Source organism: Ailuropoda melanoleuca, chromosome 10 (genome assembly GCF_002007445.2).
Source record: "Ailuropoda melanoleuca isolate Jingjing chromosome 10, ASM200744v2, whole genome shotgun sequence".
Classification (NCBI taxonomy): Eukaryota; Metazoa; Chordata; class Mammalia; order Carnivora; family Ursidae; genus Ailuropoda; species Ailuropoda melanoleuca.
In genome coordinates, this window is record NC_048227.1 from 27,359,476 (window position 1) to 27,380,505 (window position 21,030).

At 40.4% G+C, this 21,030-nt stretch overlaps 1 protein-coding gene across 4 annotated transcripts in view; it reads right to left on the reverse strand.

Moving 5' to 3' along the window:
* The window catches only part of MRTFB (myocardin related transcription factor B), a 179,906-nt gene extending 168,525 nt beyond the window's left edge, over window positions 1-11,381 (reverse strand). For all 4 annotated transcript variants that reach the window (XM_019798392.2, XM_019798389.2, XM_019798391.2 and 1 more), the window contains exon 1: window positions 11,317-11,381. The gene's annotated coding sequence lies outside the window, so the exon portion shown is untranslated. The remainder of the gene's footprint in view (window positions 1-11,316) is intronic.
* Window positions 11,382-21,030: the final 9,649 nt, after the last annotated feature.

The window sequence follows — 21,030 nt, forward strand, 5'->3', positions numbered from 1 at the left end:
TAAAATTATTTCAGAATATAGAATAAGCTATACTATTATCACATGCATTTTAACTATTTTTTCCAGGAGCTGATAAGGGGTACCTCCAGAAATCGACATTCTTTTATTTCAGCCCTATAAACTGATTTTAAAAGGGATACAACTGTCAGGGCCTAGGGTCACAAGACAAAGATTTTTCCATGTAATTAATAATTTTCAATGTAGTTAATAACTTAACTTATGCAGGAAATCAAACCCATAATACGGATCTCACTGTCATTAAAATCCCAAATGTATTCTTTTCCGGTCTTTGAGCAGGTTTGGTAAATTTCAGAATATACAAAGTCTTAGCATATTAGGTATTTGTTGAAAATCTACCTGAAAGAATAAGCACTAAACTATAAACCAAAAGAAAATTATCTGAATTATATTATACACACACACACACAAACAAAACAGTAATTTTAAAAACTGAGATGCTATAAGCTACTCAGTTTGAGTTCTTAGAAATGCCCTAGTAAATTACAACTTGCTAGAAGACACTGGCCTGCAGTCACTGTCAGGCAAATTTAGCGAGAGTTCTTCCGTGGAAAATTAAGTAAGTAAAAATGCTCCCATCTCTACTATGGGGGGTGGGGGTGGAAAGAAGAATCTAGGCAATAAAGACGCTAATATAATATCTTGACATATGGCGGAGTGGGAAGAGGAGGGTGTTCAGCCTACTAAAGTAATACAATTGTATTTATGCATTAAAATAAAACAAACCACCTCTCCCAAGTGTGAACACAGTATTACTACTTTATATAAATATGACTATGTTTCTAATATTTAAATAATAAAAATTAAGGCATATTCAAGCTACCAGTGGTGTGGTTTTCCTGAATATAGAAGGAAGACAGAGCTGGAAGCACACTCATATCAAAATTAAAGGGTAAAAAACCAAAGTCAAATTCCATTTTTAAACCAGTGTTCCAATGGTTATTAAGAGATAGGAATCAGGAGTCAGATTTCAAGATGCCAAGATTTGAAATCTGCAATTCATTTTCTTTTTATACAAAAGATGAAACTAAGTTAACATCTGCTATCCAGAATATAAAATTTAAAGTCTTCATGTGAACTGAATTCTTACTTTTAAGGTGAACTTCCAGTCCTTTCCATTCACAAATAGGACTTGATTTATTAAGCTCCCTGCTTTGTATCTCCAGAGTTGATCAAAGCACATTTTCTTAGTACAATCTGTATTGTTCCAAGTGTTTTATAAACATCTTTTTTGAGAGTTTACAGGAGTGATCTGAAATCATATCCAAGGTTTCATCCTATGAGTCAGTTATTCTTAAAAGGAAATAAAATCTCTGTCTTTATCACCTTTACTTCCCTATCACAAATCTAATTCTAATCTGTCACAGAATTTTAAAAAAATCATTGGTAGGATTATCAGTAGAAATTACTGGCATTAAATACTAGGCAGGGCAAAGGGAAAAAAGGGTACAGTTTTATCACAGGGACATGAAAATTACAGGTCTACACAATATCTGAACTTTTAAAAGTCTCTTAGCTGATAAGGATAACTCTCAAGGCTTGTCTACCATCTAGCCCTACACTGATAAACCCAAATCTGTATTTCTGGTCCTCCTCTGAGACCCAAACTGTCTGTCCTGCTGCCTGCTGAACACATTCACCTGAATTTATTCATTTGTATAGACATTTACTGAATACCTACTATATGCCGAGTACATTATGGGATGATCTGGAGATTCACAGCAAAGAAGACAGTCCTGTTTTCACGGGGCTTCTAATTGTGAAGGAAGCCAAACCAAAGAAACAATCATAAAAATATATAACACACAAAATTGTGATTAGACCTATGTGCCAATCTAAGCTATTCTAAAACTGAACTCAGTTTACTCACTGCACTCTGGTCGGCTTGCTCCCTGAGCCTTTATTCTTGGATGGAAATGGTGTCATCACAGGCTACCAAAGCCACAAACTTGGAAGGCATTCCTGACCCTCCCTTCCTCCTCAGATCTCCTCAATCTCTGGGTCCCACCCGTATTCCCAGAGTCGATGGGCATGGCTGGCTCTATCCAAAACGACATTTCCCTGCTTCTTCTGGGAACTCCCAAAGTGGTGGCGGTAGAAAATTCCAAAAGAGATCCCTTCCAATGAAGGCATAACTCCCAAGGCCAAGAGAGCCCCTGGAATTTTAAAAACCAAAGCTGGAGGGAGAAGCTCTCTCTTCCTCTTAGTCGAAGAGTGTGAAGACAGCCCCCGTCCTGTGGGGAAACTAGAGGCAGCAGACACAGGAGCAAGAGTCCCCTTGAGAATGAGTACCACTCCCACCCTTCAGGCTCCTGAGCTTGTCCTGGTTTCTGCAGCATTTCATTCCTTTTGGACCTTCTCCAGGAACCTTCCAATTAATCTCCCTTGTGACTTAATGTTTGAGCAGGGTTTCTGTTACCTGTAGCCAGGATTCCTAATAGCTCCTAAAGCTTTCCAGCCTGTGACCTACCCAAATTCTACTACAAATGCCCTAGTCCAGGGCCCCATTAACTCCCACCCAGACCCACTAAACAACTTAATGGTCTTCTATCCCCATCCTGCTCCTTGCATCCAGCATCCCCAATACAGTCACCGGAGTGACCATATCACCCTCCCCATGCTGGATGATTCAGTGGTTCTCCTTGATATGGACAAAATCTAAATTCCTCAACAGGATATCCCCGACTCTCTATAATCAATCTTCCAAGCAACTGTTACTCCCTGCCTCATATTTTACACCCTGGTTACACAGAATTACATGGGCTTCAGCTTAGACAGGCAAAGACACACACACATCATGCTGAACCAATTAGTAAGGAGGACATTTTCCATTCTGAAAACTTTGGAAACCTGAAGAAATTCAAGACAAGTGGTTTTGTTTAAGCTCACTTCTAGGAATCAAGCAATCACATCTACATCTACATTTTATGATATAAATAATCCTAAATATGGCTGCTATACAATATCTGGTGTTAGGGCACAGGGCATATACAGCAGCAAGTAGCAAGAAGAGAGCAGTCCTGCTCACCTAACCTCTTTATGGACGGAGCACAAGAGTCTCCTCCTCCATGAGATGCTCGCACCCAGATCCAGAGGAGTCCTCCTTCCTCCTTCCTAAATCCCTCCACTGTCCTCTGTGCACACTCCTCACATAGCATCTGTGCTCTTGTTCCTTGAGGATGGAGCCACATTCCACTCACCTCTGGCTCCCTGAGCCCAGTGAAGTGCTCAGTGCATATGAAACACTGATAAATGTTCACAGAATGATGCATGCATTCTGAGCTATGCAGAAGCCTGAAAAGGAACTTTCTAATTAGAAGCAGGGGGAGGGAGGGCAACTAGGTGTTAGGTTAGGAAACTAGGTCTTCTTCATATTGAATTAGATGAGAATACTTGAAAACACAAAAGATGTTTAATGCCTCTAACCCACTGTATAGTTAACCAGCTGACCATTTTGCACCAATTCTTACATGGGAGATGCCTAGAAATAAGTTATGATTTTTTAACTTATAAAAAACTTAAGAGAGAAGACCAAACAAGCAACAAAAGGGAAAAAATTGGATTAAATCAAAATTTAAAACTGTTTGCCTCAAAGAACAACAAGAAAGTGAAAAGACAATCCACAGGATGGGAGGAAAACTGGACAATCTGTATTTTGATAAGGATATGGGTATGTGCACGTGTGTATCCAGAATATGTAAAGAACTCCTACAATTCAACACTAAAAAGACAACCGCATTTTTTAAATGGAAAAAGAATTTGAATAGGTATTTCTCTAAAAAAAGATACACAAGTGGCCAACAAGCACATGAAAAGACATTCAGCATCATGAGTCATCAGGGCAATACAAATCAGAGCCACAAGAAGATACCACTTCACATGCAGATGGCTACTGTGAAAACAACAACAACAACAGAAAATAACAAGTACTGGGCAGGATGTGAAGAAACTGGAATCCTTCAATATTACTGATGAGAATGTAAAATGGGACAGCCACTTTGGAAAACAGTTTGGAAAAAAGTTAAACGCAGAGTTACCATAAGACCCAGCAACTCTACTCCTTAGGTCTGCATCCAAGATAAGTCTGCCCAAAACACCTGCACATGAATGGTCACAGTGATATTATTCATAATACCGATAACATGGAAAACACCCAAATGCCCATCAATGGAAAAATAAACAAAATATGGCATATGCAGCAAGAGACGATCACTGAGCCACAGAAAGGAACGAAACTTTGATGCCTGCTACAGCAGAGATGAACCTCCAAAACATGCTAAGTGAAAGAAGCCAGACACGGAAGGCCACATGCTGCATGACTCCATTCGGGTGGCATATCCCAAACAGACAAATCCACTGACAGAAAGCAGCTTAGTGGTTGCCAGGGGCTGGAGGGAGGGAAGAATGAAGAGAGACTGTTAATGGGGATGGGCATTCTTTCTGGGGTGATCAAAGTGTTCTGGAATTAGGTAGGGAGGTTCGGTGCACGGCTCTGAAGATACTAAAGTCCATTAAATTGTGTGCTTTACAGGTACTAGCTGAAATTTACAGTATGTGAATTATACGTCAATAGAGCTATTTAAAAAAAAAAGTGACTGCACAAAATCACATAGTGACACCTCTATGCGGGGCCTTACTGTATCACTCTGGCTGCTACAGGATAACCTGTTGTAAAGACACACGATCTGTTCAGAGGAGGAAATTATTTATTTTCCTACCACTAAATCCCCACAGCGACCAACCATAAAATCCAATCCAAAGTAAAAAGAGCAAAGAACAAAAGAACACACGATTTGCAATTCGCTGGCAGGTATGAAATGGAATTAACCGAAGACTGAACCAAAAAAAAAAAAAATGTTTAGCAGCACTGCTCGCTCCCCTTTGATTACACAGATTTAAACACGTCAAAGTCCTTTTTAACTCATGAAAAAATGAAAAACAAGCATTCCCTCCTGTAACGAAATTAACATCCCACAGAAGGTCTGTTTGTACTTGGCCGTCATGAACCTTTCATCTCCGAGCACTGCTAAGTTAAACAAGCCTATGTTGTATTGAACACAGTGAGCCAGACACCCTGGCAGGCTCCTCACTTCATCAGCGATGCTGAAGAACATTAGAAATAAAGAGGATGGTGAGAATGACGGTGACGGTGGTCATAAAAGTAGCTTCGACTCACTCTGTTGGACGTTTCAAGTATCTACAATAATGAAACATTCTAACAACTCCGAGACCCCTTTCTCTGTTGGTGTTTGTAAGAAGATAGCACCGACTTTGGAGCAAGAGAGATAGGAATTCAAGTCATTGCTTAGGTTTGTTTTTTAACATACTAGCTGAACGCCCAAGGACAACTTTCCTAACGAAGGCATTTTATGCTCTAAAACTGGGTGATTACATATATTCTCCGAGTGTTATAAGGACAAAATGAGGGAATGCCAACTGCTCAAGATGCAAATCGCCACCGTTCTCGACTCTTCACAGCAAATGCTCATTTTAGAGCTTATATTACAGCATAAGTAATTGACATCAGCCATCCTTTCTCTACCCTGAGGACATCTAAACAACCAGAAGATCCTATGAAGGTTTCATATTAAATAAATTACCCCCTCCCATAGAACTGAAAGTAAGAAAGCCATCAATAAAGTCTATTTTAAATGTATTAAATCAGGGCATGACACTAAGCATTCATTCACCTAAAAGGTATTTAAAAGTACTGAACTGAGAGAGACACACCAAGAGAAACACTTACTATTAGAGAGAAATGCCTATTTTTCAGTGCAATAATTGGTAACCTTTCTGTAAAGATTGATGCAATCTGATTATAATTCCCAAGTGTCAGTAATCAGTTCTTAAGGTAAAAGAAAAAGGAAGTGGGATGGTTTCAAGCACTCCAGAAAAGATGTAGGAGGATATCCTTTCCCACTGACAGCAATTAATGTTTGAATGACGGCTCCTAGAACATTCAGACTGAAAAACTTTGTCACATTAGAATAGACTGAAATCTATTTAAAACAAAACTTACTAGGTTTAACATACACAAACACAAGCCTCACCATGACCTGGGTCTCCTTTCCGAACAAACCAAACAGGCACGAAGGCCAAGTCTGCATGGAACTCCCATATTTGTCATCACACCGCTATGATGTGATCAGCCATACTCCCATGCTGGAAGTCTATTTAAAGAGGGTATCTGGCCAGTGCAGTAACAGACAAGAGTCAGACTCCCTCTGCCCAGCTCCAGACAAATTTCTATCATGCCCACCACAAAGCAAAGCTTCCGGGGTCAGCAAAGAAGAAATTTCTCAAGGAGGATGGAATGGTCAGAGGCTGGAGATTTCCTTAGGGAGTTTCCCCAAGCCCTATGCTCACTTTGGAACTTGAGGCCCAAAGCTACCGCTCTCCACCCCTCTTTACCTCACAGAGGTAATAATAATGCCTTTGTGAGGGACCAACTCAGGGACCAACCCTGCAGAAGTCAGCCTGGATCTATGCCGCATATAAGCACTTAAAAATGTCCCTCTACTCCTGCAATTCCATACTCTCACCCTGATCATGAAACCATTTCATTTGAGTATTCTACCACCACAAATTCTGGATATGAAGACAGAGTTTCTCCTCTTTCCAACTTTCCAATCAAATAACCACTTATACTGCCAGTCTAAACTTTAAGGTTTATGCCTAAAATAGGAAAAAATCATTACAAATGCATAAAATCCAACCCATACATAAGAATGTCTTAAAATCTGTTTAAATACAGTACAACAATTTTTACAAATGCAGCTAAGAGGAGAAATAAAGGATAAAGTCTTAATTTTAATTAAGACTTTGGTTTAACTACTACTAATAATTCCTCACTTTTCAGGAGTATTTTTAGAATTAGGGTTTTAAAGCATGCGATTAAAGAAATTAACTCATCAGTGAAATGAAAGCTACCATATAAGCAAATTCCTATACTACCACAGAAAAGAGTTTCAAGAACCCAGAACTTCGGTTATTTTAGAAAACAAATAAAAGGTTATACCATTAGCCACAAAATATCCAACGGAAAAGTCCAGGAAATCTCATTAATTTAGACCCCACTAATGAAGAAGACTCAATAATTTCCTTTCAGGTCTGCCTAGATTTAACTTGGGACTATTTATTTAGTAAGGGGTTGCTAAGGAAATTAAAGTACAAATAAAAATTGCTAGGGGATTATTTAATCAATTTAAACTTTTTTACATGCAAATAACCACTGCTAAAATACTAATTAAAACTAGCTCATGCATTCTTTAGAATCCCATATTCCAGTGGAAACAAGACGTTTGAAACAAAAGTCTATAACATTGCTTAAATCTATTAAGTGCTTGTTCCATGTGCTCTGTTTATTTTGGCTGTGAAAAACCAGTTTAGGAGTCAGAAAAGCTTAAAAGGCAGGATACTGGACAAAGATTTATACATTCTTCTCAATGGCTGGCAATCTATTTCTCCACTTCTATTTTTAATAAATGCTGAACCACACAATTAAAATATAACTCAAGTTCTCTCCTATTTATAATTTAAAATTTGGGGTATTTACTTTATTCTTGTCTTCAAATAACATAACTGAAAAATATGACACCAAATATCCTAGAATTCTTGAATTAAGATCTAGTATCTTACCCGGATACTTACTTTGCCCTTAATAGCAACAATAAAAAACAAACAAACAAAGCAGATTTAAAACACAGGAATACATGTGATTCTGAAAATAAACGGGATACAGTTTGAATCAATAGTCCAAACAAAATGTCACAAAATGTTACGGTAGCAAGTGTCACCACAATTTTGTATGTCTAGATTTAGGTGCATTTAAGAGTCACAGATACTAGTTTTCTTCTCCAAGAAATTAAGTTTCTTATTTAAAATTTAAGGCATGTCTCACTTACATCTTAGTTCTAACTTAACGACACCAATAAACACCAATCATTAATTCCTTCAAAAACAATGTGTCTGCCACGTACGTGCCAGGTGTCACACTAGTTACTGGATGGAAGCTGGTCAATAACACATACTCAGTCCCAGCCTCAGCAATGTGCACTTGCAATGAAAAGAAAAACACCCACATGAAACACAATCTATATTATAAGAAGATGCATTTTCAAAAACAGACAGATGGACCAATGGAACAGAATAGAGAACCCAGAAATGGACCCTCGGCTCTTTGGGCAACTAATCTTTGATAAAGCAGGAAAAAACATCCGGTGGAAAAAAGACAGTCTCTTCAATAAATGGTGCTGGGAAAATTGGACAGCTACATGCAAAAGAATGAAACTTGACCACTCTCTCACACCATACACAAAAATAAACTCCAAATGGATGAAAGACCTCAATGTGAGACAGGAATCCATCAAAATTCTAGAGGAGAACATAGGCAACAACTTCTATGACATCGGCCAGAGCAACCTTTTTCACGACACATCTCCAAAGGCAAGAGAAATAAAAGATAAAATGAACTTATGGGACTTTATCAGGATAAAGAGCTTCTGCACAGCCAAGGAAACAGTCAAAAAAACTAAGAGACAGCCCACGGAATGGGAGAATATATTTGCAAAGGACACCACAGATAAAGGACTGGTATCCAAGATCTACAAAGAACTTCTCAAACTCAATACACGAGAAACAAATAAACAAATCATAAAATGGGCAGAAGATATGAACAGACACTTTTCCAATGAAGACATACAAATGGCTAACAGACACATGAAAAAATGTTCAAAATCATTAGCCATCAGGGAAATTCAAATCAAAACCACACTGAGATACCACCTTACGCCAGTTAGAATGGCAAAGATAGACAAGGCAAGAAACAACAATTGTTGGAGAGGATGTGGAGAAAGGGGATCCCTCCTACATTGTTGGTGGGAATGCAAGTTGGTACAGCCACTCTGGAAAACAGTGTGGAGGTCCCTTAAAAAGTTAAAAATTGAACTACCCTATGACCCAGCCATTGCACTACTGGGTGTTTACCCCAAAGATACAGACGTAGTAAAGAGAAGGGCCATATGCACCCCAATGTTCATAGCTGCATTGTCCACAATAGCCAAATCATGGAAGGAGCCGAGATGCCCTTCAACAGATGACTGGATTAAGAAGCTGTGGTCCATATATACAATGGAATATTACTCAGCTATCAGAAAGAACGAATTCTCAACATTTGCTGCAACATGGACGGCACTGGAGGAGATAATGCTAAGTGAAATAAGTCAAGCAGAGAAAGACAATTATCATATGATTTCTCTCATCTATGGAACATAAAAACTAGGATGGTCGGTAGGGGAAGAGGGGGATGAAGAAGGGGGGGTGATCAGAGGGGGGAATGAAACATGAGAGACTGTGGACTATGAGAAACAAACTGAGGACTTCAGAGGGGAGGGGGGTGGGGGAATGGGACAGACTGGTGATGGGTGGTAAGGGGGGCACGTACTGCATGGTGCACTGGGTGTTGTACGCAACTAATGAAGGCATCGAACTTTGCATCGGAATCCGGGGATGTACTGTATGGTGACTAACATAATATAATAAAAAATCATTAAAAAAAAAAGAAGATGCATTTTATATTTAGGATAAAAAGATGAATTTTAGTTGGCTTTTTATTAAGTCAAAGAACAAACACTAGGACAATGACACAGTTGGTGTCTGTTTTGTGGGAGACCTTAAGTAACTCTTATTTGAATGAAACAAAATCTAAAACAAACATAAAATTTGAGTTCACATTCATATCAGAAACTGGTAAAATACTCTGGGGGCAGATGGGACTCAACATTGATATGCACATTTTACATTTAAATATATATTCATGTAACTGACAAACTCAATAAGTATTTCATTGTCACCTGAGTTTGTGAATCCCATTCTCTATGCTATTCTGTAATTGGGAACCATGCTCGGAAGACATTAATAAGTTAGTTTTTAAAGCTTCTTCAAGATCCACTATAAATGAATAAAGAGAAAAGTATTGCTCCCCACAGAGGAAAACCTTCGGTATCCAAAACAATTAGTTTCCAATAATTTAAAAATATTTATAATGAGGTAATCAGGGCAACAGAACTAAAAACAAAGGACTCAACATATTTCAACATTTTCATCATACTAAAGTCCAAGAGAATGTCTCACTTACACATGAGAATCACAGGTTATGTTCTCAGTAAAGAAATTTTTCATGTAAGTAAGAATATCAAAAGGAAGGGGTCTTTGAAAACATGAAAGGCTTATTTCAGTCAAAAACCTTGCTATCTCCAAGATACCATTTTTTTCTCCTACTGGATGGGCAAAGATTAAGATTAACAAAACTCAGTGTAGGTAGGGGTATGGAAAACAGGACTCTCATCGACCTTTGAGGGGGTGGTGGTGATAAACTGATAGTCTTTACAGGGGGCAGTTTACTATATGCAACAACATTTAAAATGTGCATCATCTTTGACGCTGCAATCATACTTCCAGGAAGATTAATGAACGAGTATACAATGGTTTGAGTACAGGGTTAATCAACACACCATTATCCACTAGAAACAATTTAAATGGTTATCAGAGGAATGATTAAATAAACCATGGTGCCTCCAAACAATGAAATATACTAGAGCTAGTAAAATAACCATGTATAGTTACACACACCTTTTACAATTCATGTGTAGAGATACATAAAATACACTGTTGCATTAAATGACTACCATTATGTAGCGTAAACCAATTTATTTAATGATTTGTATATGAATACCTCCATATCCATAGATTCATTTCTCAAAGTATGTTCACCAAAATACAAATGGAAGTCATTTCTGTGTGACAGGAGTTAGGTGCTTACTTGCGTCATTATGTTGTTTTATACTGATAGAAGATTTTTCTATTATAATAAGAAAATATAACATATCTTCACTTAAAGAAAGAAGTGTTGCTATCTCACCAAAAGGGCCTTCAAATTCCTTCAGTTCCCTGTTTTAAAAACAAAGTTTTCACCAAAAGTTGTAAGTATACATAACCACCAAGCAGCTTTTGGGTTTCCACCTGCTGGATCTCCTTCTCAGTACCAAACTTGAAGACAATGAAGTCATGGGAATTTAAAGATTATATTCAAAGAAGTAAAGAAAGCCAAATAACCTTGTTCAAACAACCTGTGTTCCTGGCATCCACCTTAAGAACCCCAGGTTCCATGAACTTAAAATACTCCTAGAACAATCTCCCTCTTACATCTTAAGAAAGCAGGCTGTGGAGAAGAATTTTCACAACAGTGGGGGGTGGGGAGAGGTTTCTTTAAGAAAAAAAATTAAATCATAAAAAACTTACCTCAGTAAAAATATTTAATTATCTTCCTGTCTTACATTCTCTTTCTTAGCACCTTTACTGTGAACCTGGATGGGGGGGAAAGTAAAAATTACAAATTACTTTTTACTGAATACTACTATATGCCTGGCAGGGATGGTCGGAGAAAGCCTCCTGGAGAGCGTGAAGTCCAAGATAAATTGGAAGGAACAAAACAATAGTTACTAAAAAGGGATGGCTGGGAAGGAAATTGGGAAGTTGCAAGTGTAATCAAATAACTTTTCCTAAATTGTTCAAGAACCTGTAAATGACGCATTCAACAAACAGGTCTAGAGCACCAAAACAGTTAAGAGTTGGGTTGCTAGACTCAGAACATCTGCATTTGAATCTCAGCTCTAGCCCTTCCTAGCATGTGTGGTCTTCAGCAAGTTCCTCAACCTCAGTGTGCCTTCATTTCCCCATATGTATATTAATAATAATACCCAGTTCATAGGACTGCCGAGGATTGTATGAGCTAATCCACATCAGGGGCTGTAAAACAGCTCCTGGAACATAATAAATGTTAATTTTCATTTTTATTCATATATGCTCTTACATAAGAAGTCTATTTGCCTCTCACCACTGCCATTATTATCATTGTTACTATTGAGAAATGACATAATCCTCATCCTCAAGGGGCTTACAGTATACTGGATAAGGTTAAGAGCTACCCAGATACATAACATAAGGCTAAAGACCAAAGTTAATTATTCGTTCACTTATTTAACAAATACCAGAGTGTCTATCTTTTGCCAGGTCTTTTGCTGGCAAAAGACTTTTTTTAAAGATTTTATTTATTTATTTGAGAGTGAGAGACTAAGCGAGAGAGCATAAGCAGGGGGAGTGGCAGGCTGAGGGAGAAGGCAGCTCCCCACTGAGCAAGAGCCCAAGGCGGGGGCTCAATCCCAGGACCCTGATATCATGACCTGAGCTGAAGGCAGATGCCTAACCCACTGAGCCAAGCAGGCGCCCCTGCTGGGCATTTTTGATGGACGGACATATAAGGTTTCTCTCCTCAGTTTCCCGTCTGTTAAGATCCCTGCTACAGGGCCGATGAGCTGCACAAGGAGACAGGAACTGTTCCTCAGTGGGTCTGGGACAGTACGTGTCCAAACCAGCAGAATGAGGTAGCAGAACATTCTGGGTGGAAGGGACGGTGTTATAGGAAACACAGGGCCTTCAGGGAATGCTAAGCAGCCTTGTTGTCAGGGTGCCCCTGACTGAGCAATAAGTAGTGAGGCCAGAAGGCACGAGGGGCCTCAAGGGCTACACTGACTTTGTTCCCTGATCTCAAGCACACTGATCACCCCGCTCAAACGGAATCACAGCTTACTTTTAACTTCAATTCTAATACCTGACTGTTTTTCTTCATGGTTTCTTTTTTCCTCTTTCAAAGGTGACAAGGTTAAGAGTAGGAAAAAGAAAAAACCCAGCAGCCTCAACCCACGTTGGCGGTGGTGGCGGAAGCAGCACTAAGTGATGAGTTTCATATGTTCTTTTTTAATTCCTCCAACATTCTGATATGTACAGAATTGTTCCTTTTCTAGGTGAGGGAACTGAGGCTCAGAGAAGTCAAACGGGATCTCCCAAGATCACAAAGCTAATAAATGCGGACAAAGATTTAAACTGCAAGTTTCACTCCCAAAGCTTTCCTTCTCTTAGGCAAAAATGTATAAGGGATTTTGCAGAATGTAAAGTCTGTTAAAAACTACTTATAACTTCAGGGTCTGTCCATTTCTGTGCTTATACAGAAAAACAGCCTTCATACACACAGTCAAAACCACTTAGAGAAGACAAAGAGATGATCTCACAAAAGCAACAAAAAAAGATAAACTACGTACAAAAAATTGGCAAAACCTATGTAAGACAAACTTTGAAATGCTCGAGAAGGATTCAAGAGTAGAATCAAACCAATGAAAAAATACACAATGTTCTTGGATAGGAAAATATCAGAAAGACATCAATTCTCTCTGTAAAATTAGTTTATAAGTTTAACATGATCTCAATTTTTTAAGTGTTTTCTTTTCTGGAACTAGACAAAATGATTATAAGTTCACATGGAAAAATAAACGAGGAAGAATTGCCAGGAAAATGAAGGGCAACAGGGGAAATTAAAACATTTTGTAAAACCAATACCGTGTACTGGTGTATGAATAGAAAGACAAATGGAATATAAAAGGAAGTCCAGAGATCTGCCCCAATACACCTGGAAGTTCTGAACACAATCAAGGTGTATTGTATTCTGAAACAAATGGTAACGATAACTGGTACCCACACGGAAATAGATAAAGTTCAATCTATATATTATCCTTGAACACCAGAATAAGTCCCAAATCTATCAAAGATTTAAGTGTAAAAATGAAACCACAAGCACTGAAGGAAAACATAAACAAATTTCAAATTCTTGGAGGCCTTTCTGTGACTCAAAATCCAGACACAAAGAAGATTAATATTAACTACCTAAAATTTAAAGAAAAGTCTTTTAAGCTTTCTCTATACCAAAATACATGAAAGTAAATTAAAAAAATAAATAACAAACTAGAGGAAATTGCAACTCACATCCTAAAGGGTTAATCTAATTTATACATTCCTAGAAATTGGTAAGAAAAAAGCCATCCAAATGAAAAATTACAAAGGGTATGAACAGATAGTTCATACAAACAGAAATCACCTCTACACATATGAAAAGATGTTCAGCCTCATTCATATCAAACTAGCGCACATCAAAACTACACTGTTCCCATTTTTCATGTATCAGAGTAATACAAATCTAAAGGCTGGGAAACACTGTTGGAGAGGCTATGGAGAAACAGGTACCCTGATACAGTACTTGCAGGAGTTCAAAATGGTACAACCTGAAGAAGGGCAGAATTATAAACGCATTGCTCAATGACCCAGCAATCCCACTTGTGGAAAGATACCCCATGGACACACCTCACATATAAGAAATGAGATATGTACAGGTGTATTGACTGGGACATTGTCTGTGATTGTTAAGGGACTGGAAAAAACTCAAATATGCATCAGTGGGGGCTAGTTCAATAAACTATGGCATGGGCATACAGTGGAATATTCTGAAGCTGTTAACTAGTGTTTTCTATACACTAATATGGAAAGATCCCAAAGGTATATTACCTAACCAAAAAGCAAGGGACAGAATAATTTACACGGCATGCTATATTTATACACAAAGAAGGAGGCGTATGTATTCTACAGGTACTGGCTTGTGTCTACACAAAGGAACATCTATAAGGAAACAAATAGTGGCTCAGTTGGTCAAGTGTCTGCCTTTGGCTCAGGTCATGATCCCAGGGTCCTGGGATTCACCCCACATTGGGCTCCCTGCTCAGCTGGGAGCCTGCTTCTCCCTCTCCTGCTCCCCCTGCTTGTGTGCTCTTTCTCTGTCAAACAAATAAATAAAATCTTAAAAAAAAAAAAAAGGAAATGAATATGAGAGGTTATCTATGGGGAGAGGGGACAGGTTAGACCACAAAAGAGTTGGAAATTAGACTCCTCAAAATTAGCTGTTTTAATTTTTGAACCACATGAACATTTTACCTATACAAAAATAATTTTAAAATGTTAAAAGCGTAACTCACTGTTTCTTCAAACAATCTGAAGCCTATGACTGTAATAATCTATAAAAAGAGCTACTTAAAGGGGCAAGGAATTACAGAGAACAGGAAGGGGCAATGACAAGGATGTTTTCGTCTAATGGTTCTCACAGCAGCAGCAGCAGCATCTGAGAACCTGGAGACAATGCAAATTCTCAGGCCCCGAGCCCAGACTTACTGAACCAGACACTCTGGATATAACGGCGGGAGCAATCCCTGTCATGCACTCCAGTTTGAGAGCAACCGACCCAGTTCAGTGCTTCCCACACATTACGTGCATCACCTGGAGCAGGACTTTGGGAAAATGAAGGTCCTAATTCAGTAGGTCTGCGGTGGGCCCCAGAGTCTGCATTTCAAACAAGCTTCAGGACGCTGCTGATACTCTACCGGCCTGGGCAACCACACCGTGAGAAGAAGAGCTGAAGGCCACCTGGCGGGAGAAGGTACGCAAACCGTCTTCTTGTGGCTGAGTTTCCTATGGAAACTGCCCTCAATATCAGATGGAAAAAGTCCTTACACAGGTTTTCTGGCTAAGAGATACCATGTAACCTCCCATATAAAAGTTGTACTTGGGGCACCTGGGTGGCTCAGTCAGTGAAGCCTCGAACTCTGGATTTTGGCTCCAGTCATGATCTCGGGGTGCTGGGATCAAACCCCACATTGGGCTCCATGTTCAGCATGGAGTCAGCTTGAAATCCCCTCTATCCCTCTCCCTCTGCCCCTCCCCGCCATCATGCATAGGCTCGCCTTCTCTCTCTCAAAAAAAATCTTAAAAAAAAAAAGTTGTACTTAACAAATAGTACATGTATTTTCAAAAATCTTTTTTTTTTTTTTAAGATTTTAAAGTAATCTCTACACCCAATGTGGAGCATGAACTCACAACCCCAAGATCAAGAGTCACACGTTCTGCCAACTGAGCCACGCAGGAGCCCTCAAAAATATTTCTTATTAAGACAACAGTAATAGCTACAAATTGTTGAAATCCAATTTAAGGATGTCCCATTTGAGAAAACTTTCAATTATGAGTGGACTTAAGAGTGTTTCAAAATGAAAAAAAAAAAACCACAAACCCCCCCCCCCATATTCTTACATCTGTCGGGTTATACTGTCTGATGAACTTTACCTCAAATCCATTAGCCACACCACCTGCTCTCCATGAAAATGCACCAAGCAGATTCTTTCTTTCTAAAAATTGTTCTTATATTTACAAACACTGATGTTTCATTTGCTTTACATGGGGTGGGGGGGGGTATGTTTTCTTATAGGAATCTTCCAAGTAAAGAATTCTAGTCTAGGTGGAAGTATCTAGAAATATTGTGTACCTTTATTTTGCAAGTCATGCTTTGGATAAATTTTTTCTTGTTAAACATTAATCAATGTGCTGAAATTCCCACACATTACCTACTTCATTGAATGTAAGACACCATTAATTCTCAGACACACTATTATTTCATGTACTGCTGAGAAAAGCTGCCAATTAAAACATGACATGCCAATTTTAATATAGCATTCCATTTTAGATATGCATCTTAAAAATAATGAAATAGCTTAATTATAAAGCTCAAAAATATGTACATAGTAAGTTACTCTTTTTCATCTATAAAGGCATGGATTTTTGCCCATTTAACAATGTGTCCCCACACCTAAAAACTGGAAGTCTCAGTATCTCTGCAATTCATATTATTTATTTCATTTCTGTACAAATATATATATATATATATATATAGTAATTTTTAAAAAGTAGTAAAGAAAAAAAAGAGAAGTGACCTCTTTTTACCCTGCAACATATACTGCTTGCTCAAAGTAATAAAAGTTAATTACTTTCAATCTGGATAATTTTCCAATCCAAAAGTATTCAATGTATCTACTTCTAGTCAATTTAAAATACTTCTATTTTGACAAGAGTCTTTACTTGTGTGTTTTCATAGCACCTTTCAAAAGTAACAAGCAATGAACAATAAATATCTCACAGCATCTTAACCATTCGACAAAAAAATAAATTTGCTTTGCAGATATAACAAGAGTTGAAGGAATATAAAATGTTACACTATAGCTATATACTAGTCTGAGTTGAACTTTTTGACTCAGTTAGCATTTTCCTCCTGGCAGCAAGACAAAGAGTTTCAAAGGAAAAGACAATTTCTAACAAACCACACTAGGAGGACTGAGGACCTATGTGATTACAGGACATTTTAATTTTCACCTTTGTACACATCTACATTTTCTAAATTCTCTAATATGGACACTAGCAAGAAAAAAGTTTATTTAATAAGTGGCTACATTAATCTATATTTCACTTTAACTCAGACCTTTTTAGTTATTCTACACATTATCACTGTCACATCCCAAGTCCCTTCTAACCTCCTACTCCTCACTCATTCAAGTGTTTAGTTGTCAGCATTTCTAACAATAATCTCAATGAAGCAAATTTTTCAGACAAAGGGACTAACCTCATCTCCCATCTGAGATTCTAGAATAATCAATGAGAATGTCATGAGCCAAGACCCTACCTTTCTGGTACATCAGTTACTTCAGAAAGAATAGGGGGAAAAATTTTCCCCCCAACAAAAATTGTTTGTCAGTTAAATTCAGCCCCCTTTCCTGTTATAATTGAGTAGACAGTGGGTTGCTGTTTAGAGTAGATCTCAGGGGGACTGTTACTGTCACCTACGAGAGATGCTTAGATATAAAAGTAACTGGGGAACAACACTAGCATTTAGCGTATGGGGACCACGATGTTGGACTTCACACAATGCTTGGAACAGACCCACATAATGAAGATCTGTGCTGGTCCTGAGAATCTTTTAAATGTCCAGTCAGATTAATCACTAGAAACTGGCATTATTTTAAAACATAATACTGAAAAGTTTTTATAAGGAACTATGGGAAAACCCCAGTAATTTAGGAGAAGGCAGCTAATGTGAGACAAGCTCAGATAAAATGCATCTGAAACTAATGGCCATTTCCTCACATCTCACATTGTTAACTCAACGTTATAATACTGAGCATATCTGAACTAATGAGGCATCAACACTGAATCCAAAAATTTCAGTCTTTTATTCATTATCAATGATGAGTGGTAGGAATCCAGCATTGTGCCTCAACGTAGCAGCATCCCAAAGCTTGTGACACAAAAGGTGCCCTACAGTGCAGATTGAAAATACGGCCCCCTCCATGGGGGCCTCCATAATATACTAATAATACTTATGTGTTGACTGAGTCTGTAATTTATCTTGGCATGCTATCCTTATTTCCATCTAAGCTGTTTCTCTATTATCATAAATAGGTTATCCCAACACGTAGGTGTCAACCGCCCCCCCCCATGCCAGGGTTCATCTATATCTTTGCTCCTTCCTTTTCTTATTTGAAAACGCGGATAGTTCTACTGCTCTTTAATCTAAAGATCTTCATCAGAAGCAGGTGCAAGCACTCAGTACACTCTCTCCTCTGGCACACAGTATGCGCTAGATGTAAATGATGTGGCAATTCGTGTCTTGTTCTTTTATTTCTCCCTTACATTTAAATTGGAGCATCATACTGATCTTCAATTACGTGTGTACATAGGTTACACTGCTGATGAATTTCATTCCAGGGCAGTAAAGTGGGCTTTACAAAAAGTTTGCTGCAAAGGGGAGGGGCCTTGTTTCTGACAAGGTTGAGCACCACTGCTTCCAAAGCGTGGAATCGTGTGCTTAACGAAAATCAAGCTGAAAAGTTTCATTTGCTTAAGGCAAGCCCTGGGCTCCACTTGCATTCGGTCCAACAACCCATCCCCAGCACACGCCCGTTGCTCAAAGACCACTTCTGGTCTCATGCAGAGCCAAACAAGAGTTTTTGTCCATTTGGAGGTCAGGTACCCTTCTGGGAATACGACAAAAGTCAAAGGGCCTCCCTCTAGAAACTCATATAGCATGCTGCACCCAATTCCGGGGTGGACTCCCACACATCTTCTGCAGCCCAACTGGGACCCTAGGAATGGAACTCGAGCCCTAAAACCCTGCGAGTGGGGGTGGGGAGAAGGATGGGAGGCAAGGACGGGGCGTGGGCGCTGGAGTCAGTGTGCCTTGGTTTGAACCCCCAAATTCCACCGCGTCCCGGCAGTGTGACTCTGGGCAGGGCGCTTCACCTCTCTGTGCAGCCCGGGAGCGGCGCAAGTTAAGTGCCGGGCAGACCGTAAAGGCTCAATAAATCGTGTTGCCGCGGCCAGCGGCACCGCGTCCTGGGGTCAACCCCGCCGCCGAAGGGAACCGAGGCGGGCCCCAGGGTCGCACCCGAGCCCGGGGGCCGCTGCCGCCGCCGCGCGCGATCTCGCGAGACTTCGCTCCCCCCAGCGCTCCCCCTCCCTCCCCGCGGCGCCGCGCCGCAAGCGCGGACCCCGGACTCGGGCCGCCACTGCGCGCTCCCCTGAAGCCGCCCTCCCGTCGCGGGGGCAAGCCAAGCAGTACTCGCTACCCCGCGTCCGGGTTCCTGCAGCAATTCCGCCCACATCCGTGACCGCGAAGGGTTAAAAGCCAGGTGTGCGACTGCCGACTACCCTCACCTGGCCGGGCGGGTGCGCATGCGCGTGCTTGGGCCGCGCCCCCCCGCCCCCGACCTTCGAGTCTTTGCAGAGACTCAGACCACACTGACAGCAGTAATCTTGGAGTGCTTACTGGGCGCAGAGTACTGGTGCAACTGCCCTTGGGTTCTCACAACAGCCCCACGAAGTGGGTATTACCGTCCCCACTCCAGAGCGGAGAAAACGGAGGCTTGGCTAGATTAAATAGCTCCAGGGTCACACTGCTAGGAACTGGCATCCGGGGTTGTCTGACGCCCAAGCCAAAGCCCCATTCTTTTTGCCTCCATGACAACCCCAGGCCCTGGCCTTGGCCCTTCTTTGGCTGAGGGCGCTGAGTCTCATCAGCCCCTCTCTACTTCCCTCCCAAGGTTGACCAAGGTGAGAGGAGGCAGGCGCTCCTATGAGGCCAGCTGCTACAGTCTCTATGGTTTTCGGAGTGGCCGCACAGAAAATGCTTCTCCCGCATTACATGAGCTCCCTAAGGCCTCCCTGTGCCAGACTCAGTATAGGGCCCTGAAAACTATGTGATTATTTATATTCTTATATCCAGTTGTCTCCTCTTTAGACTGGTGGCCTTTTGGTTGTAGAGAGCACAGTAGAATGGGACACAGGACATAGAACTAGAATACACATGATGTTAGGGGATACAGAGAAAGGTGTGTCTTCTTCCCAAGGGCAAACTCTTAACATTATATTATTGTTTCTTTTTTTAAATATTTATTTATTTTACAGAAATAGAGCAGGAGGGGCAGAGGGAGAGGGAGAGAATCCTCAAGCAGGCTCCCCACTGAGAGTGGAGCCCTACCTGGGGCTCAATCCCAGGACCCCGAATCATGACCTGAGCCAAAATGAAGAGTTGGGCGCCTAACCAACTGAGCCACCCAGGCGCCCCTGTGTAATTGTTTCTAAAGCAAAGGGGCTAGCATTGAGGGCATTTCAAGGTTGCTACCAATATTCTTCCAAGTTAATTCTTCATAGGAAATATTCTTCATAGGACAACGAAGACTGAGGGAGATGGAGAAACTGGCCTGAGCTCCCATAGTGAGACAGGATAAGAACTGAAGCCTGAGAGCCCAGTACTGCCTGGCACCAAAGTCCCATGAGTGAGTGTGAGCTGGTTCGTCTGGGCCAGGAAACGGCTGTAAAATCAAGAGTCTTGGAAGTTCTAGCTACTCCTTCACCTTGCATCAAGGCTGCACAGGCTTACCCAGCCCACCTGACAGTCACATCAACATCAGCAAACATTGGCCTGCCCATTCTCCAAGCCTGTCCACTCTCTCCAGAAAGAGGGCCATTCTCTACAGACCAGAGGTAATGAGTGCCCCTCCATGTGCCAAAATCATCCAATCAACCTGAGGGAGGAACTGAGAGAGAAAGGGGAATTCACATCGGATGGGCAGCTCCTGGGTGCCTAGCAGTGCTCCAAGTACTTCCATTCATTAACCCACTTAGTCCTCCCCAAAACCCCATGTGGGAGGTATGGCTGTTCCCACTTCAGATAAAGAAATCAAGGGGCTAAGAGGGGAG